At 42.3% G+C, this 25102-nt stretch overlaps 1 protein-coding gene and 1 long non-coding RNA gene across 4 annotated transcripts in view; one reads left to right on the top strand and one right to left on the bottom strand.

Annotated features, from left to right (window-relative positions):
• The window catches only part of PLXNA2 (plexin A2), a 440886-nt gene that overhangs the window by 118640 nt on the left and 297144 nt on the right, over positions 1–25102 (top strand). The gene's annotated exons all lie outside the window — the stretch shown is intronic.
• LOC117048724 lies at positions 7732–20270 on the bottom strand. Its single transcript, XR_004426877.1, has 3 exons — positions 20187–20270; positions 8911–8995; positions 7732–8078 (listed from the first exon to the last, which is right to left on the bottom strand). It is a non-coding gene; the product is annotated as an uncharacterized LOC117048724 (long non-coding RNA).

Raw genomic sequence — 25102 nt, 5'->3', positions numbered from 1 at the left:
TCCTTCAGCAACTCCTGCAGCCAAGCTGATGCCATATTGCTTTCCTTTCCTTTGGACCATATCACTGAGGCCAAGAGTGGGGTCTTGTTCTCTGGGCAGCCCAGGACCTCCATACACACCGGCTAGGCTTGCACCCCAGAGAAGTCACTTCAGTGCTGCTCATGCAGTGGTTTGACTTCACCTCCAGTTCAAGGTACTTCTGCTAACATGCCAAGCTGTATATGGCTCAGGACCTGTGTCTGATGAAACACATTCTCCTGCAAGTACCTGTGCCCATACATTGAATCCATCATTCTCTTGATGCTGCTGCATTTGCCCTGAATTCAATAAGCAGCAACCCAAGACAAACCATTGCCACCATTTAAAATTATATATTTTTGCTCACGCTTTTGGTTGATTTTTTCCCTCCTCTGCCATTTGTCTTTTATATTTTTATTTTCAGTAGGTGTGGTGGTTTCTTTGAAGTGCTATGGATTGTTTCAACCCCGTAGTGTGGTTTTAAGTTGTTCAGATTGTTGTTGTAAACTGCTTTGGTGGGAACATGATGTCAAAAGTGGTCTATAAACCTCATATATAAGCATGACTAGCTCTACCACTTGAATGCAGCCCAGGGCATGATGAAGCACTGTATGGGAACTCAGGAAGTTACATTATGCTGAGTCAGATTATCTGGCTCAGTGTTGTATACATCTGCTTTCCATATGTTTTGGACCACAGCACCCATTAGCCCCAGCCAGTCCTGATGTGAGTTGTAGTCCAACACATCTGGAGAGTACCATGTAGGCAAAGGCTGGTATACACAGTCTAGCAACAACTCTACAGGAGTTCAGACAGGGTTCTCCCTGTCCCCAACTTGGAGATGCCAGGGATTGAACCTGAGACATTATGCATGCTATAGCCCTTTCCCTGAAGATTATTGGTGATAAGTAGAAGTAGTAGCAGTAGTGGTGTTTCTATTATATTACGAGCAATATATTCCCAATATTTGGGGTGGGGGGGTTGCACGTGGATAATGGGTATGGCGTAATGCCATGTCAAAAATCCATCTGTGCCAGTACTTGGTCCAAAGGGTGGGATGGAGCTCTTGTGGAGTGAGCAATATAGACACACATCTAAGAAACAGGGAGAAGTGTACATACTTCTTGCATATTAAAGAAAGTGGATGCAGTAGAAGATGCTAGGAGACCTGAGATTTTGTTATCCAAACCAATGTTTAAAAAGAAGAAGCCTGGAAGCATGTTTAAAATGCTATTGGGAGATTCTTAGGTTCACATCCTAATTAACAGAAGCAAATACAGAAATGGTGCTATGCAAAGGCTACATGTATTAGCATTTAATTATATAACAAAACCCAAGTCTATTATAGTCACTCTTGGGAACAAAGATAGCAGGCAATGTAAGGTGGACTGGAGTTACATTTTTTTAATTTAAAAAATCTGTAATGAATTAATTTAAATGTGTACTATATTGCCTGTCTCCATCAGGGACATCTGAAACTGAAGATGGACTACACAGCTGACTTATGGTCAGGTTAGTTAGTTGCCCGCTCCTTCCCTGACCTCTGTTCCACACCCAATGATAAATTTGTCACTATTTTCACATAGGGCCAGTAGCTGTGCTTCTCTAAGGATAGAATGAGTAGTTTTAAGAAACAGATTCAGTGGCGCTTTTTCATCTTGTCAAGAGCAGCACATTGAGCTCTTTGGTGTGAATTGCATTCATTGTGATTAACCCTGCAGGTCCTTGTTTTAATATCAACACACTGATATTTTTCATAGGGTTTAGATGGCTAGGAAAGGACCTATAAGCTACAGTCCTAAACGCACTAGGAAGCGAGTCCTATTGAACATAGCAAGCATGCAAAGGATTGTGCAGTTAGAGCTTGATTGATTGAGCAATCTATTTAATTAATTAATCTTCCTTATCACCTGCCCTTCACTGAATGGTCCTAGGATAGGTTACAAAAATATCATAATTAAAACAAGTACAAATGATACTAAAATCAAAAATTGAAACCACAAAACTAACCAATGTGTCATGATGATGGCAAGAATCTCTTTCCTCCTGCCTCTTCCAGGTAGGAAGGGATTTATAAAAAAGTTGTGGATATGGTTAAGTGGGTATAACAGGAGAAACAACTATTTTTGCTTAGAATGCTGTTACCTGAATATGTGACTATGTAATTACAATGATCTGGCGGGAATGTATTTTCATGCTCCTCTGAATAGATACAGTCTTTAAAATGTGCATTATCAATTACTGATTGCTATTTTTGCCTCAAGCAAAACAGCATAAAGACAATGCTTCTCAGGGCATGACCTCTTTACACTAGAGAATGATTGTGGTGGCATTTCTGAAAGTATGAAATGTTAACTTTTGAGCATTCATAAATTGCGCAAGCGTGCTTGTGTGTATAAAGGGGGACTCATAAGTGTCCCTTTGTGAAAGGAACCTTTGTTACCATAGCTTCCATTGTGAGTTGTGAGCTCTTTGAAGCCAAACAAATATGGTGCTCTAAACTTGAATGGGTATAACCCAAGTCAACTTTGATCCTGAACCACTGGGGAAGCATTCATACATTGTTTCCAAAACTGTACAGATCTGGTTCAGGGACATGTGGTTATTGATCATTTCATTACATTACTGATCATATTGCCTTGCACTTCTGTCAAATGAAGGTCTATATTGATCCATCAAACTGAATAGAACAGCATACACCCAGGAGAGCTCTGTAACATCACAGTGTGAAACGTCCACACTTTTGGATCTCCTTTTCCCATCTTCTGCATGTGCTACCTGTCTTGTGCTATATCTCTGCACTCTGAGATGGGTTTTGGCTTTCTTAACACAGGCTTATCTTTGTGTTTTAACTAGGTGAGAATGCTGTGGGGCTTTATGATGAAGGATGTAGTTAAGGATCAGTTAGGCAGAACTTTGGCTTGAGGTTGTCCAGTCTGACCACTTGAAATTTTCAAGCTCCATGGAGGTCTAAATTAGGAATTATATTTGTGTTTTATTTACCCCCCCCCAAAATTAGTAAACATAAAAAATAAAAAATGGATTGGGGAAGAGTTCCTTATATGAGCAGAATACTCCAAGTCTAGCTGTCACATAGAGTCCATGACATGTGATTTTACCAGCACAAGAGACTTAATACGAGGCATGATACTAAGCTAGGATGACGGAGGGTCTGATCAAGCCTTGAATCTCCTATAATGTTCCTATGTCAATAAACCCTTGCAGAAATAAATGGTGCACTGAGCTAAATGCTCTTCTTCTCTTCTCTGGGCAATCAATATCCCTGAAGAACAGAATGCAATCCCTCGCTGTTTGAGAGATAATTGAAAAAGTCCAGGAATGTAAATAATTAACACTATTTGTAGGATATGGTGAGCTCATTCCCTAGTGCCGTGTCAGAGTAAGTTTGTACCATCTGATTAATCACAGTTTTGATTGATGTCTTCTCAAAACCTCCCATTCAGGTGACAGTACATTGGCCATAGAGTGGTTATCTAGACCCAACTGATGGCTTGCTTACAGAAAATCTCATGGCTCTGCTTTTGGGGCACTATATCTGTGAGGGACAGAGAGAGGGAGAAGTATTAAAATGGAAAGTGTTGTAATGATACAGATCTTCTAAAGGATATGTTGCTGCTTTTCCTGTTTTCTTGTACCACAACAGTTGAATTATAAGACTGGAATGGATAGTCCTCAAAGTCATGCGCTTGACAGAGTGAGGGGAGTTGGGGATGTATAAGCAAGGGCATACCATAGATCATTTCAACAGCATGTCAGGATACAGCCCCAGGAGTATACACAAGCCCCAGACTGTTTACCTGTGTAGAACCTGTGCAGCCTTCACACACTCAAGCAGAAACATCCAGGGTGTGAAAGATGACACAAAAATCCAAGTGGTTCTGAAACTGTGTCTCGAATGACAGGTTTGTTCTTTACAGCATTTCTCACTGAAATAACATCCTTTCCCCTTAGCCTTAGCACATAGTTGTAGGGGCCAACTGACCACACTTTTGAAGATTATCTTTCTCTGACATGTTGCTTTTGTGAAGAACAGGTGATAAAAAAACCAACCGAACGTATTTACTTAGGGGTAATTAAGTTCAATGGGACTTCAGATATTAGGGTTAGACTGTTAAATTAGACATATAATCAGTAATAGGGAAAGGCCACTGGTTTTAGGGTAGCCATGTGTCTTGCTTTACAGAGGACAGCCCTCTTTGAAGACACCCTCTTGATGTCCAGTTTAAAGAAAACTACAAGAAAGGAGTGCAGACTCTTGAAGTTGGCTGTCAGCAGTTAGCAACTGGACAGCAGACTGAGCAGACAATCAAGTTACTTCTAAGTGGCTACTAGCATCTGTATACCAGTTGCTGAGAATTATATGGGGAGAGTGCTTTCTGCTTGTGAACTTCTTATAGATGGCTGGTTGGCCATTATGATAACACAGGATGCTGGTCTACATGGGGCTTTGTTCTGATCCAACAGACTCTTCCTCTGTTCTTATTAAGTGTCATTCCCAGAGGAGGGTGGGGAATGATGCTCACCAGCCAGGGTGGCACTGTGGTCTAAACCACTGAGCCTCTTGGGCTTGCTGTTCGGAAGGTCGGCGGTTCGAATCCCTGTGATGGGGTGAGCTCCCGTTGCTCTGCCCCAGCTCCTGCCAACTTAGCAGTTCGAAAGCATGCCAGTGCAAGTAGATAAATAGGTACTGCTGCAGCAGGAAGGTAAATGTCATTTCCGTGCACTCTGGCACTAGTCACAGTGTACCATTGCACCAGAAGCAATTTAGTTATGCTGGCTGGAAAGCTGTCTGTGGTCAAATGCCGGCTCCCTCGGCCTGAAAAGTGAGATAAGCATCACACCCCATAGTCACCTTTGATTGGAATTAACCATCCAGGGGTCCTTTACTTACTATTAAGTGTCATTCCCAGAGGCATTTAGGAGGGTGGGGGACTGATGCTCACCAGCCATTGGTGTCATGTGGTGTGCTGCTGCCACTGGTAAGATCTGCATGAACTCTCTCTCTCATATACACACATCACCAAAATAAAATGTAGCATTATTCCCAAGGGCATTTGGGAGAGGTGAAAGGTGGCTACCATTTCATAATTTCTGGAAGACTGCCACTGTAAAGCAGATGGGGGTGGCAAAAAAAAGAATCTTAAGCTTTGCTTTCCTCCCTTCCCCCACCCCCCACCCAACTGCCTCAAAATTTAAGCAGGCTTCCAAGCTGGCTTCTGCCAAAACAAAGGCTAATTTTTTTTTAAATGAAGATGGGCGTTTCCAGAATTTGGGGAGCTCAGATTTTCAGAATAAACAAGTGATTAAGATAAATGCAAAAGTTGGCAATTGCACATTTCCCCTTGCCTTCTATGCTCATTGATCCTTCAGTTTTGGCCCCAGTAGGGAACAGGCACCTTAACCCCTGCATCAAAAGCTTTGTCAGCCTGAGAAAGAAGATGAAGGTGATGCAGCTATTGATAAAGAAAATGCCGAACCCACTGCAGTGCAATGAAAAGATTAAGTGTGGGGACTTGGCTGAGATCAATTGTAATGGCTTTGACCCTGCCATGTGTAAAGCATCTAGGTCAAATGCAGAGTGACAGGTTAGGGGTCACTGATTTGGAGCATCAAGGAATCAGAAGAGATAATAAGCAGACCCTCTCCCTTCCAGGTGAGTGCCTTGTAGGATCAGCCACAAAGCCAAATTTACCAAGGCAGAAAGACCCACAGCTGAGCTTAATGGGGCATGCCAGCTACTTGCGTCATCTGTTTTCAAAAAAGGGCTCTGTGCTTCAGATTTTTTTGGGGGGGGGGGAATAGGAGGGAGGATTTTTCTGATTTAAATCACTGGAACTAGTTTATCTAGCACTTTCAGTAATGCTCAGATACAGTGATTTGGCCTTACTGGGTTGACTTCTTATATGTTTGATGGGAGATGAATGAAACTGCAATCACTATGAAGTTGTATTCCTTTGAAATGTTTCGGGGCAAAAGGACAAGGCCTTATCTGTGCTGGAATTAGTGATCACGTAGCTACACTAATGCAAACATATGAGGTGCAGGCCAAGGATACATAAGAACTCCATATATGACCTCAAACATTTAGCCCTATTATTCAGCATAGGATTGCCTACATTTTTTTCAGAGACTTAAATTGCCTTAGCAACCATCAGAAGACTGCACAGTATTTATCTTTCCAACAGGCAAACTGCAACCAGATCCTTAAGGAATTAGAATTACCTGTGCAAGCTCATCAGGCATTTGAGGAGGGGATAGGCTGCAGAATTGCAACAGAGGGCAGTGCACCCCTAGTATTTTGGTGCAGGTGAATACTTTATAATCTATCTCTGCTTGCATGATGGCACCTTTTTATATTTTATGCTAATTTCCCACCCCACACCCCACCAAGGGTACATAGGGTATGTTTATGGCATCAATTGCTTTTCCAACTCCATAGGATGACACTTTGAAGTTCCTTCCCAGAGACTGCTCTGTGTAGCCTGTTTGCTTAAACAGCTGCCACTTACTGCCCTTGGGGTAGCAGCACATTATGGGCTAACTGATTTCGGTCCTTTAAATCTATAAAGTTTCTGCAGAATAGGAAGTGCTATGTCAATATAAGTCAGTCTTGTATTATTAACAATAAAAAGGTGTAGTATGTACTGTGGTATATAGACACATAAAAATAAAGTAGCTACACTCCATAAGGAAGAGGAATAACTGACTAGATATAACTATAAGGTGTCTACTTACATACTCATCTCACTAAGAAATATATTGATGGTTTTCTGCTGTCTGGTTAAAAATCATCTTCCTCGAGTAAGACTCTACTGGTGATATCATCATGTGAAAGACTCCCTGCGGGGGGTATTTTGACAGAAAGTGTGATAAAGTATAATACTATGGATATCTCCCCCATTTGCTATTTATGAGGGATTCTGTTACCTAGAGGGATTAATCCTCTATCGTTTTACAGTACAATATAGATTTTCCCCACTGTTTCTCTGCATATATAATAAGCTAACATTCTTAAGCATTGCACACTATGTGACATGTTTTGTGGCAGGTTTTTTTTTTTTGCAAGCTAGCAGGGTATTTCCCTCCTCTGTCCTGTCCCAAATCATCACTACCCTGAAAACACACAAATTTCAGCATTTTAAAAAAGGTGAATTGTTTCTATGTGGGTTCTTTTGGTTTTTTAATTCAGCATAGAAGCACAACTGTAGAGATAAATAAAATGTGCAGCGGTTCCTTTTTCCTTTGTCCGAAATACAAATCTAGTCCTTCATACACTGCTTTCCCTGATCCAGTGATCATCCACTGACAAAAGATAAAACCATGAAAACAGCAATTTAAAAAAAAAAAAAACCAAGGAAAAGAGCCATAAAACTTCACTAAAATCACCATCAACCTTACTGAAATAGAAGGTTTTTTAAACTAAAGTTTCTATAATATGTTGGGCATTTGTTTAATTACCATGCTTGATTCTCTGTTGGCTGCACAATGGACCTTCCTCTCCCTGTGCACCATCTACTGTAAATCTGTTCTGGGTTTCTCCTTGCTCCAGGGTTTCCTCTGGAGCAGATTTGGGGAGGGTGCAGGTGGCTCATGGAGAGAGTAGAGGCAGGAGAAGTTCCGCCATGGAGGTGGAAGCACTTCATTGGATACTGCCCATCATTGCTATTTATGGTATTTGCATGCCACCAATTTACAAAATGCTCTCTGGGTAGTTCACCAGAGGAAGGGAAGCATAAATAAGAAAACAAAAAGTAGCAGGACAAAAAGAACGTGTGACAAAAGAATAACAGCAAAGTGGATTCTAAAAAGCACTAAAAAGCAAGGAGGCTGAGTTTAGAAAATGGGAGACCAAAGAGAAGACTGCAGTAGTCAGGGTGAGAAATTACTAGGGCATGAACCATATATTTGCAAAGAAGATAGAGAAGAAGGATAGTACTGTACAGTATATCTGAACTATTGTAAACATTGGTGGAACATTATCTTCTTTCTTCTCAGCTCCTTTCAGATGTTTGCCTTTTAGAAGATGGTTTTCACAAAATCTGCAAAATAGAATTGGGATATGAAATATTTTGGAGTACAAAATGAGTGGCTTTCCTTTTCCCATTTTACTGTATACAAGACAGGTAGCACCTTGTCCTTGTTAATGACTTTGCTGGTCACTAATGTTCTTTTAGTATGAACTCAGAAAATATGGTTTGAATTAACACTAGTGAGTTTGACTCTTTTTTTCAAACCGTACAATGAATAAATCTGGGCAAGCTGTAGCAGTACAACAGCCTTCCTTATGAGAATGTTGGCAAATTCTGTTTTCACCTGGGCCAGAAACACTCTTGAAACAGCTTTTCTTGGAGCTGCTTATGGCTTCTAACCCAACAGAGGCCAGGCCACACAGAAGGACGCTGTAACCGGTACAAGTCGTATGTAGAGGTGGACAATTATTTTCCCCCATTCCATTTTGTAATTCCTCTACTGGTTGGCTCTGCCCCAGAAGGTGCTGTGGTCAGAGGTTCCAATTTTCCCTCTGCTCTCAACTCTTTCAAAGTTACCAAGGGCCACCGTGACCTCCAAGAGGCTGTTCTTACCCACCAAAAGGATCACATTATACAAGGCACGGGCATTTATTTGAGCATTCCTGCTCCTGATGCCAGGACTAGCTAAAACCAGATTGTCTAGCATCTAGTATTTTTGAGATATTTTTACAGTTAAAAGGTGTGCACAGATGTCTCAGTTCCTCTATCAGGAAAAAAAAGATATTTTACTCAAGAAGATTTCAACTTCCAAATTAACGCAAGACCGTTATTAGATCAATCAAAATGGCACAACATAGAGTGCATGCTTTTGAGTTCTCAAGTAGATTCAATTCTCACTCACCAGGGATTCCTCTTAAGGCCTAATTCAGCCGACTATGATGGGGGTCCTCAAAGTCTACTTTCTGCAAGTTGACAGACCTGTCGCTCTAATGTGTGAAAATAATTAAGCATTAGGAAAGAAAATTCAATCACAAGGGAAGACAATTTCATTTCTAGCCTCATCTTTCTGGATTGGTTTCCTGGAGCTCTACTGGAAGCCTCAAACACATTTTCTTTATACCTTATGCCATTTATCACTTTAGATTTTCAGCAAATAATCACAAATCAGCACATTCTTTATTTGCTGGCATGTTTCAGGCACATAATCATACTACATAATGAAATAGTCTGGGCTAACAACTAAGGCTTAACCAGGAATTCTTAAGATTCAAAGGACTGGGGTGTAGTTCAGCGATGGAGGACATGTGTAAGGTTAGCTGAAAGAATGTCTTCTCCTACATGTGCCTACCTGAACCTTGAGATCTCTTCCCTGCTCTGGATTCCCCTGACAAATGAAGTGAGGCTTCTTTAATAGTGGCACTCCAGCTATGGAATCATATTTCCAGAGGTGTACCTGGTGCTATCTGTGTGGTCTTTTCAGCACTAGGGGAACACCTTTCTATTCACCAGTAGTGGGACATGTGGGATGGAGCCAGAAAGCCACTCTCCCGACATACAGATCACTGCTGCTTACATGGACAGGACTGGGGCGGGATGATAGCCAAGTCACAACACCATACAGCTGAACCGGCACAAGCGTCTGGTAAACCACAGTGTTTTTGATGATGGAACTACATGCCCCAGCTTCACTGCTGCCCCACCTATCCAGGTAAGCAGCAGTCACACTGGTATGACTACAATACCATACACACCACTGCAGCTATTCACCCAAGCCTTTTAAATAACTTACGCTTCACATTCTGGACCTCTCAGTTTTAAATTGTTATAAATTGTGCCTTAATGTTTAAGTAATTTTAAAAATAGTTTTATTGGTTTATACTGTATTTTAATGTTGCATTTATTATTTATTGCTTTGTAAGCTGCCATGAGAACTTCTGTTATAGGGTGAATATATAAATGATGATGAAGATGAAGATAATGTCATTCCTAGTTTAAAAATGATGTTGAGAGGTTTGGAGGGTGGCAACATGAGAACGGGCCTTCTCTGCAGTGGCTCCCCATCTATGGAATGCTCTCCCCAAGGTAGTTTGCCTGGCGCCTTCATTATACACCTTTAGGCGCCAGGCAAAAATGTTCATTTTTAACCAGGCCTTTGGTTGACATCCAATGCCCTTTTAGAATGTGGCTCTTTTTTGTTTTTAGTTTTTAGTTGGGTTATTGTTTTTGGTTTGATTTTATATGTTGTGGTCCTGTTTGTGAACTGCCCTGAGACCCCTGGGTATACGGCGGTGTATAAGTTGAATAAATAAGAATAAAATAATAACAATACATTACAATGAGAGTAATGAGAGTCACAGTTAGCCAGATTTGACTCTGTTGGGCTAAGTGGGCCGACTACTCTGAGATATAAGATAACTTCCTTTACATTTCTGGAACTGCAGTACAGTTTTGAACTACAGCTTCCATCACCCTCATCATTAGCCATGCTGGCTGGGGCTGATGAGATTTTGGAGTTCCAAGCATCTAGACTATGTCAGGCCAGAGAAGGAGGTTCATATTGTGCCAAAGCCAGATGGCCTTGGGCATGTCATTATCTTTTCAGCCTCAGTTCCTCATCTGTAAAAATGGAATAGTGATCTATAGCAGTGATTTCACAACAGATGGGGGTTTGTTTGTCTTTTGGTTGAAAAAACTAATAAATGAGGGTCAAGTAGTGTGTGGTCCAATTTAGCATGGTTAACATAACTGCAGGTGTACCACTCCAGGTGAACTGCTGCCTATGTGGGCTAGACCAACTACATGGGTGAAGTAGATGGCTTTTAAAGAGGATTACACAAATTCATGGGGGATAAAGCTATTGATGGCTATGTTCTATATCTACTGATGGAGGCAGTATGCTTCTGAATTCCCGTTGCTGGAAACCACAAGAGAGTGCTGTTGTACTCAGGTCCTGCTTAAAGATTTTCCCATAGACATCTGGCTGGCAACTGTGAGAACAGGATGCTGGACTAGATGGGCCACTGGCCTGATCCAGCAGCTTTCAGCTTATGTTCTTAAGTCTTTCCTATTCAGCTAACTTTGCTTGCATACCTGGCCTGGTTTGCCACACATAAATAGCTAACCATATGGAGAGGTAGGCCTGCAGATAGAGTCCTTGGCACCAACTATGTATCTGGGGTAAAGTCTGAATCGAACCTAATCAAAATGAATGTAGAGACCCTTGTGTAGAGTGTGTCACAGCACATGTCTCCATTTGAGCTACTATAGCATGAAGCACACAAAGGCCCTCACTTTCCCCCAGTTCCTTCAGTTAGTGTCCCTTTGTTCTCCTCATACTTCCCTTGCGTAGTACATTTCCAGCAGGACCACTGACATTGGGTGGACTCTGGGTTGGAAGGCTACTAGAATTAGCTTTCACATTGTGTTTGTTCTGGAAAGATAAGAGGGAAAAGAGCGAGGGAGGGAGGGAGTGGAGCAGTGCGGAAGTTATGCATGAATCCATACTGTGAAATTAATACCAAGAGATATGCTCTAGGCTAGCAATATTTCTACGGGATTTATTTTGGAAATGGAATATTTTTACCTCAGGCGATAGACCTGTCTCCCTCACCCCACTGGCTTCCAATCCCGGTGCTGAGGAAGCCAATGGATACATTTTCTGTCGGCTCTGTGGAACAACTCTAGCTTGCAATGTGATACTGAGGAGGAATTTTAATTTCATGCTGTGTACGGCAGGCGCATGCACCAGTAGCAGTTGTATAATTTCAGATATGAATAGATGTACAGTATTCATAAGATGAACGAATGTGTTGCCTGCCATGCAGCTTTCATTTCTTCCGGCCTCTTTGCCATGTGCACATCACCCTTGTTGTCCACTCGTCATTGCTCTTGCTAAAATTGAAAGTATGTCTTTGCCAGATGGACACGTACAGCAGCGAGAGGAGTGTGTCTCCTGGTTACACTACGAGCAAGTTCACAGCCCTTTTGTTGCTTTAATTTCTCTGAGAAGATCCAAACATGATGTTGTTTTGCTTGGAAGGTGATATTTTTAACCTCCTGCCTCTCTTGCTTAGCTTTACAAGCTTTAAACGAGAGCAGCGGTAAGACAGCAGAACCCATTAGTGCTGCTAGGATTACAGGGAGGTTGTTAAATAATTAGCTACTTTATTTTCTTAAGTGAATCACCCACTGGTGGAAATGGTTGGGCTGATGGCCCTGGAGATGTAGGATACTTATTTCCCTGCTTGACAAATCCAATGGTAAAAGCATTCTGTTGGTGTTGTATAGTCTGTGTGCAAAAGTTTAGAACAAGGGAGGGTTTCATTCTCTGCGCACAATAAGAGCCCTGGGTTGATGGTTGTTCTGGCTGAAATCTCAGCTGTAAAACAAATATGCCAAAGCCAAGAAAAGCTTTAAATTTCTTCTCACACCATCTCTGTGATGAACAACTTTGCCTGTTCTCATACTAAACTGTTTGTAAACACAGCCATGCATTTCACCATGTCCATCAAAACCAACAGACTTTGTTGCTTCACAGATGAATAAGTAGATCTTGCTAATTTGTCCATGTGGTTGGGGAAAGATGAATACCCAAAATTATATGTTGCAGTTGCCCGAGAAGTGAATACAGAGGTAGAAAGCCTAAGGTTTGAGGGATTTATCCATAGAACTAGAAGAAATGGCTGGGATAGGTGGGTTTGTAGATGAGACTAGAAACATTTGCAACAATACAAATGATCCTTGCTCCTTTTCTCACCTTATCTCCTTGACAGCCGCTGGCAATGCACTAAGTTGAAACTCAGCAGTGATAGAGCTAGCTATTTGCATTTCCTGCCAACCTGCTTGAAGGATGGAGGAACCCGGCAGAGTCACCAGATGGACCTTGCTTTGTAGAAATTAACAATCCTGTTGGGTTTGTCAGGCCACCACATCCTTTCTTGACTCTTAATTCCCATCCTGTAATTCATTTTCAACCTACCAGGTGGAGAATGGCTACTGTCATTGTCTAAATATAGTGGTGTCCAAACTTTTTTCAAAGAGGGCCAGATTTGCTGAAATGAAGGGCCGTGAGGGCTGACCAAAGGGCCAACCAAAGTTGTTAACCTTTTTTTGGGATTGAAGTTGTGTTTTTTTAGGATTTTACCCCAGGAAATAAACTGCCACAGGGACTGGATTAAACCGACCGGTGGGCCGTATTATGCCCCTGAAACAGACTTCGGACATGCCTGGTTTAAAAGCACTGTTGGTCTTGGTTTGAGGGCTACGTATCCACCTAAGAAAGACATGCACAGCTGAAAGAGTAAGATGGTTCATAAATAGGATGTTCTCCCATCATCAGCTGCAGGATGTGATTTATTTATTTAGAACGAGCATCACTCATGCTTGATTTAGAGGCTTTCTAGTCAGAAATAGGAATATTCGAGGAATTCAAGTTCTACAAGTTCTTCTGCAAACTGCACCCACCAGATGAATGTGTGAATCGGAACTGAGTTGTCCTTTGCATTTCTCTAAGTTTTGAGATACAGTTTTCAACTCAAGAAACATTCTGAAATGCTTTGAAATGTATATTTTAGGGTATAATATGTTTAGAAATGCATACATGGGATTGAGTGGGGAAATACAACATTCAAATATGAATTTAAATTCAAAATTGCAGATTGGTGCAGAAATGGGAGGGAACAAAACTATGAATGAACACATGCGAAACTGGCATGGATTGAAAATGGACGGATCCAGCCATCCCTAGTCAGAACCAAAAATGCTATTTTTAGTGTAAGAAATGCACATTTCCAAGCTAAGCATGAATTTGGCAATGGCTTATCTCCTAATGCTATGTTAATCTTTGTCTTTTCTTGAATTAGTTATCCTGCAATTTTCCAACAGGAGATACAGCAGATTAAGATGACCACTCTATCCTTTGCTGGGTCTTTCAAAGGACAGCTTGTGGTAACCATGCTTTCTCCCAGTAGAAAATGGGGGATTAGCCTTACCCCTTCACCCTTCTTACTTCTATGTCATATTCAGACCAGTTATACAACTGGCACAAAGCTGAACTCTCCCCCCCACCCCACTGCCACACACACACACACACACACAGAGTCCGTAGAATGTGCATGCACTTCCTCTATGCACAAGCCCCGCCTCATAATGATGCTGATTTTTCTGCTTTAAAATAAGGCACTGTGTCTTAGCGCATGTCTTCCTCCAACTTAGCCTGCAGCACAAGCATTGTAGTTAACATTCTCAACCTTTCCTTGACAACCGTGTGGGTCCTAAGCCTTCCCTATTCTACAAAAATGAAAGTTTAAATCCTCACAAATGTTATCACAAGGCAAAAATGGCTTCATGTGCAGCTGATGAGCTGTGCATTATTGTAAACCTACATGCTTAATTTCTGGGTGATGAATGCATTTTAGCCTAACTGTTATCCGTGCACGCACACAAGCTATTTAGACTTAATGGCTATGGATTGATACAGCTGGGGAACTCATTAAAGAGTTCAGCAGCAAAGCAGACTCATAATTAATAAAATACAGACTTTCATTTGAAATCATTGCCCAGAGTAGCTTGCTAATAGCGGCAGAGCCGTCTGCTTGGTTCAGTCAAGCGCTCAGTTTGTCACCATTCCTTTGGAAACCCACACGGCCTTGAGTTGGTATTCTCCCCCAGATGTTAATCTGAGGTGCACATCAAGTTCAACAAAATTCCCATCAGCGCCGCTTCATTGATTGAGGTGTTTTCTCTGGGGTTTTGTAGTGGTTGTGGTAATTTAAAAGAAAAGTAGCAACCCCTTGCTCCTCAGACACCTGGGATGAACTCAAAAGAACCTAAGCAGACAGCAGTTTTGCCTTTCTGGAAGAAAAAAAGAAATTGGGCATAGACTGCAAGTTTACACTTAACCTTCTAGTTGTTCATATTGTGGGCCAAGAAAACCAGGTTCAACTTTCCCTCTGCATGAAGCTTCTTCATACATTTATGATGTAGAGTTTAGTATTGTGTGGCTCTGAAATGCATGAGACCATCTGCTTCCCCACAGTGAGTGAACTCAAAAGGATCTGGCAGGTGTACCGTTGCCGGCACTGCTAATAATACTACAAGTAGCCTCGCAAGCAGTGTCATTGGCAATAGAGATGTCCAATGCGATGCCCTCCAGAGGTTGCTGGGCTGCAGCCCAGATCACCTCACACCATTGGTCATGCTGGCTGGGGCTGATGGAAGTTGTAGTCCAACAACATCTGAAAGATACCGGTACTACACTGGCTACCTCTCCATATATCAAATCTAGTGAAGTGCATGATTATTCCAACTGTACCTGTTGACGATTTTGAATCTTTCAATAATTTTTGTCACAATAAATGGTTCCTAGCGAAACACTGCAGTGGCTCATATTGTTTCTGCTGTTCCACAAACACAATAAAAATGGATTTTCTTTTCTAATTTGAAGTATAAGGCACAGCTGCTTTTTAGTAGAATCAACATGATAAACACTCATAATGGCTTGTGCACACTATGGCATAGCAAAAGATTTGCTACCCCATGCTTTGTCTGCATTCAAAACCACAAGACACTGAACCCCACAATGTAATTTGCCTACAAGCCCTTTGTAGGCCTCAGTTCTTTCCCTTAGAGACTTCTGCAGTACACCAGAGGAGCTGGAATCCTGCAGTTTTGCTCACCAACCGCATTCTCAGAAGCTGAATGCAAACCACAACATGCCTAATGAAATGTGACATTGCAGCAAAGCATTGTTGTTATGCATCTGTGTGGGCTTTTAAAAACAAAACATGGAGGAGCTAAAGGATGAGTCTTATGAGAAAAAGCAATAAGCAATCTGGATGTCCTGACAACAAGTATTAATAGGGCCTTCAAATTGGAAAAGAGGTTGTCTGGGGTGGCACGGGTTCCTTCAGTTAATATTCCAGGCCAAGCCTGATCAAAATTGCAAATATGCTGAAAGGGGATGGCTTATGGGATGGATTTTTATTTTAAAAAACAAGCATAAAACTTCAGTGACTTGTGTGGGGAAAATCAGATTAACATGTTGGTGGGCACCTAAACATAGTGCCACTCTTACTTCCATGCATTCACCAATCACACGGGTGTCTAATGCTGTGTATCACCATTGACCATCCTAGATGGGGTCAACAGGAGTGGGGAGTCCAAATCTGGAGGGTCACAGGTTCCCCACCGCTGATTTAGAGGTTGGGGAAAGGCATTGGTAGGTGACGAATTAGTGGGGACAAAGTGTTACTGGAAGTGCTAGTCAAGTGAGGTTAGGGTAGTGTGGGAATTTGCTGATGGCAAAGGTCTATGTCTGGGTGATCCAACATGCGGCCCAAGGGCCAAAGACTTTTTTGGCAGCCCTCAGCAACATCTGACCCCCCCCCCAGCCCTCACACTGCCTCCCCAAAGCTTGAGGGCTCTGACAGGGTACTAGAGACCTCCCACCTCCTTCCCAAAGCTTAGCACTTTCCCAGCTTTGGGGAGGTGATGGGAGGGCTCTTGGACTCTGCCAGAGTCTTGCACCTCCTTTCCAAAGCCAAGCCTTGCTCCCTCCACCCACCCCCCCATACAACAATTTTTGGCCTTGCTCCCCACACCCACGCATGACAAGTCAGTCTAGACAAAGGCACTTAAAGATGGAAGGAGACGCATATTGCAGAGTAATTTAAAGGAGTGCTATTCCATGTATAGCGGGACGTAGGTGGCGCTGTGGGTTAAACCACAGAGCCTAGGGCTTGCTGTTCGAATCCCCGTGACGGGGTGAGCTCCCGTTGCTTGGTCCCTGCTCCTGCCAACCTAGCAGTTTGAAAGCACGTCAAAGTGCAAGTAGATAAATAGGCAGTGCTCCGGCAGGAAGGTAAACGGCGTTTCTGTGCGCTGTTGTGGTTCACCAGAAGCGGCTTAGTCATGCTGACACCATGACCTGGAAGCTGTACACCGGCTCCCTCGGCCAGTAACGCGAGATGAGCACCGCAACCCCAGAGTCGGACACGACTGGACCTAATGGTCAGGGGTCCCTTTACCTTTACCTATTATTCCATGTATAAAGGAGCAATATGGCAGGAAATACAGAGATATGAGTGGGGAAAGAAAGCAATGGATTCAGTAGCAAATGACCTTGTGTGCAGTGCAGAGTAAAAGAAGGGAGCATAAGATAGGGCTAAAATTAATTTCCTAGTATCCAACCACAGTCCTAGAGTGGGCAACAGTTACAGTATGTAACCTCCTCCTTAAATGCTTTCTCCAACATCTCTCTCCTTTGGGAAGTTTCTATAAATGCATGTCATTTGTGAATAAAACTTCTCCCATCCATTTTAGCTTCTGATCTCCTTATGGATGACAGCAAAAAACTGGAGAAGGTGCAGTTCCATGATCCTCCAGTTCAAATTTCCTTAGAGCTACCGTTTCTCACTATTGATCATTTTTTAAATCAATCCATATAATAGTGATTTGCTTGGTTAATTTGATTTATTGCTATTAGATAGCACACAGAGAAAAAAGGTTAATAGCTAGTTAGCAAATAACTGATAAATGGCAGTGAACAGCCATGTCTTAAAATGGGCTTGTCACACATGCTCTTTAGGTTGTGCATATAGCAAAGCCTGGTCTCCTGCCTGCAATTCTTCTTTAGTGAAGAAGTCACACCTCTTCTTAAATCAACAGTTTACTAATCAACTCCAGCAGAGAAAGAAATCCAGTAGCCATTTTCACCAGTGCTAGCTATCTTCTCCAGCTCCTCACCTGGCAAACTTTAGAGGACTTGTGATTGGCAGGAAACAGCAGGCAGTCAAAACCAACATGGGTACCAAACCCTTAAAAATGGGCTGTGACCATATAGCTTTGTCCCTCACTGACCATCAGAAAACCTGCAACTCACTGTAGCTTAGTGGTGGGGCATCTGCCTTGCAAGCTGAAGGTCCCAGGTTCAATCCCTGGCATGGCAGTACAGACACTGAGCTAGATGGACCAGTGGTCTGACTTGGTGTAAGGCAGCTTCATATATTCGTATCTATCCTGTTTTGCTCATTAGGAGACCAGAAGCCTGTTGGCAATTGTGAACATTAGGATAGTTGGGCTTGAACTAAAAAGGTTGTTGTAATTTATTTATTTTTGACACAGCATTTTGCTTTGTTCCAGTTGTCCTCTTCTTCTATTATTATTATTATTATTATTATTATTATTATTATTATTAAACTTCACATTATTTGGCTGTTGGAGTCTTGTTGTGTTATTGTAATCTCCCATGTGCCAAGTTGCTGGGCACATACTACTTGAGTTGGGACTGAGCAGGCTGCAGGTGGGGAAAGGCAGCTGGATGCTGGTTCCGCTTTCCTGTTAAGTGCAGTGGTGCATTTCTCCAGGGTGGTGAATTTGAGGAGGCAGCATTTGCCACACCAACAGAGGGCCTGGACTCTTAATTAAAAAAAAAAAGGTTTGCACGTGCTCTAGGAGAAATGTCATAAGCCTATATGTGAGCCCCTCTCCCTCACAATTTCTGTGAAATGTGCTAATGTAGCTTGGCTGCTCTAAATCACCCTAATGAAGTCAGAGCTGTTGGCTAAGGGTGCAGAAGCCCTTTCTAGGGACCCCACACGTGTTTCCACCAGACAAAGCCAGCAGTGGAGGTGGCAACAGTTCCTTCCTTGGGGGCCCAGGACTTATTTCTCCCCACTTCTCCCTGGCAGGTCAGACAGGATCTTTCCCCCTTATTCCTCTTCTCCTTTCTGGAAACAGGGGTGATGGTAGAAGAAGCAGGTAAAAAATGGAGCAGGATGGGATGGACTGTCTTGAGCAGCATTGGGCAACAACTGATTCTGTTGTTTATGGGGCAGTCCTCTTCTTCCTCCTCCCTGCCTCTACCAACTGAAAGGGGATACTGGTTTATGATTCAGAATCTATAGGAATCTGTGTCCCACATTTACTCCTGCCCCACTGCTCCTGAAACTTCCCTATCACTTACTGCCCAATCCTATGCAAGTTTACTCAGCAGTAAGTCCCACTGTATCCAGGATTGCAGTCTCAATGTTTGGGAGAGGAGGGGAGCTTCACCACTTAAGTTTCAGTGGGTGGGGGTACAGGCACTATAAATACATCTCCGGATAAGTGCAAGAAGTGTAGGGTCTGCTGGTTCCCTGGAAGCGACTCTCACCTAGGGTGGAAGGTTGCTCAGGGGCATGTGGTGGCAACTTAACAGATCACTTTGGGGACATGACTGACCTTGACTGGCTGTTGTGAATGGAAGAGAGGCAGAGAGTAAAACAAGGATCTTTGCCACCACACCTTCCCTTCTGTTACACTGCATAATATATAATTTAAGCAAGTCTAGTTGTGTTGCATATAGAATTTCAATGATACAAATGTTTCTGGCTTAAACTGACTTGTCTCCCAACTGTGGTTGATATGGTTCCTCACTCACATTCCAGAGATAATTAGTTCAATAAAAATCATAGCCTTATCTATTCTTCTCACATGGTATGAACCCTATGAAAAAAAAATGTAATTGACAGCTTTAAGTTAATGTAAATTAACTTAACGTAAATTAATGTAAATTAATGCATTAACTTAATGTAAATTGAGTTATTAGTATAAATCAGTTTCAAAGAGGCTTGTGGGTGTATTTTGCCATTTAAGAGGAATCATAGCTGGGGACAAGGCATAACTCGCTCAGTTGTAAAGCACGTTCTTTGCTTTCAGAATGCCCCAGGTTATATCTTTGGCATTTTGAATGCAGATAAACTCAAAAGGCAGTGCTGGAGGTTTGTAAAAGTTTGCAAAGGATAGTCAGCGGTTTCTATGTTCTTCTTTTAATTGAAAAGGGAAAATTACAAACTAAACATCCCTCCTCCTTCTCCTCCCCCTTTTGCCCAACCTAAAAGGACAACTCACATCTAAATAATAACAGTAAAATGCCCATAAGCACTGTGGAAAGAGGTCAAAAGTTGCTGAGGTCAATACAAAGGAAGATATTAACACAAGCATATATTACGCAATGTGGCAAGTACAATTCATCTTGTAGGGTTTTTGTTCATGTGCTGGATAGAGAGGCATTTACAAGAACTTGTGCTCCTTTCCCACTCCCCTCCTTTAAAATGCTTCCTTCAAATCCTAGCACAGAACTTCACTTGCTTCCTGATACAATGTCTATAATTAAGGGGGCTTATTGCCCTTGCTAACCTTTAAAAGAGAGAGCAACCCAGCAGACTCATCACCTTCCACCGCCGGGTATATCTCAACAGATCAAGTGAATACTTGTCCCTGGAATCCAGAGACAGTTCTCAGCAACTGCTAGCTATTTAATGTTTAAATAGTCGCATGTCAAGATAGTTGTGTGGCAGCCGCTAACCTTATGGCTTTTGAAGTGTGATTTGAAAAGCAGCCACAATCTGTTGTTTTGTCGTCCCCAGGACTTGACTTTAGATACAGCTCCACTTGGCTCATAAATCAAGCACAAGTCAACTCCCGGTTGTGCGTTTGAGACATCTCCACCATCCTCTAGATGGTGTAAAAAAGGCTGTTGAAAAATTATTGAACTGATTTGATTGTGCTTGCTGCTTTATCACCTGCCAAGTGGCAGCACAATACGTGGGAGAGAGAGAGGTCATAGCCAGTTGCCCGAGCTTCATCCACTCTACCTCAGCCTCCAGCCATCTGGCTAGTGGTCTGGCTTTCTCTGACTAATCTGCAGCCCCAGACCTTTATGATTCAGAGGCAGCAGAGGGAATCTCCCGCCACCGACTACCACCACCCCCTGGCAAACTAATAGAAAAGTTGTGGTTCGTGGATGGAAGCCGCCTTCTACAAGCTTTACAACTGTGTGTCATTTTCTGCCAGACATGTGAGATAAGGAGTGGGGAGGCAACTTTGCAAGGACGGCTCTGAGGCTGACAGACCACAAACCAGACTCGCGTTACATTGGCATTCCATGGTGGTTTTGGGGGGCAGAAATGATTTCCCAGCAGCTGAATAAAAGGTGGAATAATGGCAAAGGAACAAAAAAACAAAAACAAAAAAAACCCCTCAAAAACCTCACCCTTCTGAAACAACCCACCCTTGCAGCAACCACAATGTGTAAACTTGATATCCCAGCTGGAATTCATTAGCAATTCAATTCCTCCATAGTGTGTTTAGCTTAGCATGGCACTTGTGGCTAGAGAAGAAAGAGGTGAAATTTATCAAGTTTTCAGTTTGGGTTGTGGAGAGAATGACTTGCTTGTAAGCTTCCTCTACTGTCTGCTCCTGAAATACCCCCGTCTGCTGGGAAGCAGCTTGCTCTGGACCATTTTGCATTTGTTCTCCCCTTGCGTTTTACCTTTTTTCTTTTGGTAAGTGCAGGCAAATGCAAAGTCTGTCCTCTGTACATTCGTCAAATTACACTAAACTACGAAGGTTTACAATTCCAAGGAATTGTAAATGGTTGTGCATCAAAGGTGTCGTGTATCCTCAAACAGAGGGGGATCTCTTCGTGGCTACCTATAAAGTTACAAAATCCCACTACTCCACTTGGAAACACTAACTGTGGCTGAGTATCTTTCAGAAGTTATTTAAGAACCAGCTGCTTGGGCTGCCTTTAGAAATTAGGAATAAGCCAGTTTGGGGGTTGATGTAATTAAACCCTGTTTTATTGTATATTTAGGAGAGTTTATATGATTCTTTATGTTCTAGGGATAGGATCCTATCTTGTCATGTTATAAATTTCACTGAATACATTTCCAGCCTGAAAAAATCTGCAGTGAGATTTAATGAAAATCATGCAATTTGTTTGGATAGAGCTTTCAATGCCTTCTGTCGCTGTTTGGTATGAACCCAGCTGATTGAGAGCTCATCCACATTTCCACTTGCCCCATGCCTAAAATGCACAGGTCCAAGCAGTTTTCCACTTGCCCCTCTCCTTTCCCAGGGAAAACCTACTCTTTGGCTCTAAATCATAGCAAACAACAATCCATAGAAAACCCAAATTGCTGTTTGCTTCAACTGAGCACTAAAGAGCAGTTTTCTGGGTTGGGGAGCACTGGGACAAGAGGAAGTATGGATAAGCTCACACTTCCACATATCCTATGCCTAGAAAGCATGGGTTTCCCACTTGTCCTGAGCTTTCTATGTGAATGTGCAATAAAGGCAGGACGGTTTTTTCAGCCAGAACTCAGTTCCAGCACCTCTTAGGCGGGTGCCATTGCCATTCTAAGTGAACAAGGGAGGTGTTCCATGGTGAGTTCTAGCACCTCTTTTTCTAGAAAAATAGCATTGTGTAAAGGTTTAGTGTGTACACAACCTATGTCAACATTGTTCGTGTTTCAGGGGCTTAATACTGCAAATGGAACATTCAACTAGCTAGTTTGCAACAGTATTGTTTTTCTTAGTTTTTGGAGTTTGTAATTCTGGATTAAAATGGGGAAAAACATGGGCTGGCATTTTGATGCAGCTAACATGCAGATGCTGTGATCTCACCATTTATACATCTGGCAACATTTGCAGAGAAAAGCTACGTCTCCCGCCTCCCCGCCCCCCCCCCGCCCCCGCCTCCATGTCTCTTTCTGCTCTCCCATCTAGGAATATAGGCATTAGAGACCAGGGGAGTTATGTACTTGGGACTGGTTGCCCTTAACCAGCCATGTTTTCAGATATATGACAGTTTATAACTTCATTCCGCGCCCCGCCCCACAATCATTCTAGCATATATGATGAGCCGTTTTTAATGAGGTTTGATCCACTCTGTTGTATTTTTATACTGAGTTTTGATATGCTGCTTTTTTGTTTCATGTTTTTTATATTGACTTTTGATTCTGTATGCTGTCCTTGCAGAGGGTTTTGTGTATCTTCTCCCTTCTCTTTGTTGTCTTCGCCACTGTCTGTTTTCAGTTGCAGACTCCTCTCTAAAGCATAATGTACACTGATAGAATATTAGTAATGGTAAACATTAGCCAGTTGCATTAAATATGGACCTTGCTCTGACACTATCAGCTGATGCTGACAACAGCAGGCAGGATAAACTAAACAGATGAACCCAGGCTCAGGCTACCCTTTTGTGTCTAGCAGGCATGCACAGCTTAGTTATTGCCTGAAGACTGCAGATCAGGGAAACTGACACTCTCCAATGTTATCCAAGCTTCAACATCTTACACCTGGGACAGCTTGCCTTACAAGCTGATCTGTCCAAACTCCTCTGGGACGGCATGTTTGAGTTTATTTCTGATGCATTGATGGCATGGGAGGAGTTGTTACATATTTGTTGTTGCAGGCTAATGCCCTATTATTGAAGTTCTGTCATCAAGCCAGAAAGCTCCAGTTGCAATCAATGCCTTCTTCCTGATGCCTCCCTTGTGTGGGAAAACTGAACTTTGAGGCAGGGGATTGGTTTACCTTGTTCAGTGCAATGATGGGTGTCAGCTGGTACATCACATAGGACTTCCCTGTAAGAGGAACTTTTGTGTAAAAAATGAGTGCATTCTTTTCCTATAACTGATTGTTACAGGATTTAGTACAATGAATGTTTCTGGCTGCAGTTTCTGCAGACTTCAATATGGTAAGGAGGAAGAAAATGTTTGTCAATGAGAATTTTAGGCCCTTAAGCTCACACATGTACCTATCAAAGCAAGAAGATTTATTTTCCTCTACTTGTATGATTAACCTAACAGCCTCCTTTTCAGAAGGGGTCATCCACCAGAATTAAGAGACAGTACTTTGAAAATGAATCTGGTTAGGGTATTTTGTATTTGAAAGAATACACCACTGGGGTTAACTTGCACAAACTTAGAGTGACACAATTTGGCTGTTAATGAAAGGGATGGGGTTCCTACATCAGAAGAACCTTTATCTTTTGTAGGAAATCCAATATAGCCATGACTTGAAGATGGCCTACTGCACTATGGGGAATTGTGCTAAAGAGCTATGAAAAGTTTGTCTTGTGGGAAGACTTGGGAGCTAATTGAATGCCATGGGGTTAAGAAAATGCATTTTTCCTCAGGTACCCAAGTCATGGACCATGAGGAGAGAATATTTATTTCCATGTGGGAGTTCTCTAGCTCCCATCACATGTTCAACAAATAGTCACAAATAGTGTGAAATAGAAGAGGTAGAAGGGAAAGCCTGATCTGCAGGGCCAAGGGGCCAGGGGGTCTATACTTGGACTGTTCAAAAAGACTGATCCTTAGACTAAAAAAAATACGAATGTTTGGACATTCACCAGATGTCCTCTTCATTATAACACAGCTAAGGATCATATTTGTCTTTCTTTCTTTCTTTCTTTCTTTCTTTCTTTCTTTCTTTCTTTCATCCATCACTAAGGACCCATCTATCAAGGAGATCCTCAAACTTATATTTCTGCCATCTTCTAATCTACACAATGCAAACGGAGTTGCTTAAGAGTGTTGTGAATGGATGACCCTGCTCGGAACAGGGTTTGGCAAAATGACATAAAGTCCATTCCAGTTCAATAATTCTATGATTGTGTGAATTATGGGTTCCTGAGAATCAATTATGGCAGAGGAGCTGATTATAGTATTTTGTTTTCTTCTGTCCCTGCAGAAGTTTGAATTAATGCATGTTTAAATAGAATGCTCCCAGATGCATTTTTTCTCTACCAATTCCCCAAGTATTTTGAGTGTTAAGATGATGAAACAAATGGTTAGAAGCAGGGCCAGCTCTACCATTAGCTGAAGTAAGACGACTCCCTCAGGCAATAGATGCTGGGGTGAGGGTAGTAGTGGCAATTCATCTTCATTACCCCCCCCCCACAGCCATTCCCCTTTGTTGGTGTGGCAGAACTGTGTCACATGACGGGTCATGTCCCCATAACTAGCTTGTGGCCTTTTGCATGTTAATGTTACGCCTGTATGCCTTGACCCAATAAGACCAGACGAAAATATTTCAGGCAGCAAAGTTTTCAGAAAAAAAGTCTCTTTATTGCAATAAGGTGCATTCAGTAAGCAAAAGGCAAATGCACACCCCACCTCCTGTGGGGCAAGCTTAAGTACTCTCTATGACATAGTAAAGCTCCTCCTAAATCCCTCCTCCTGGCCTATCAGAACTAATATTATAATACTGCGTTAGCAAATCAGAACATTTCCTTTGTCCGGCTGCCTTTGTCTGTTTCA

This window comes from Lacerta agilis, chromosome 6 (assembly GCF_009819535.1).
Source record: "Lacerta agilis isolate rLacAgi1 chromosome 6, rLacAgi1.pri, whole genome shotgun sequence".
Lineage (NCBI taxonomy): Eukaryota > Metazoa > Chordata > Lepidosauria > Squamata > Lacertidae > Lacerta > Lacerta agilis.
This window is presented reverse-complemented; position numbering and strand designations above follow the sequence as displayed.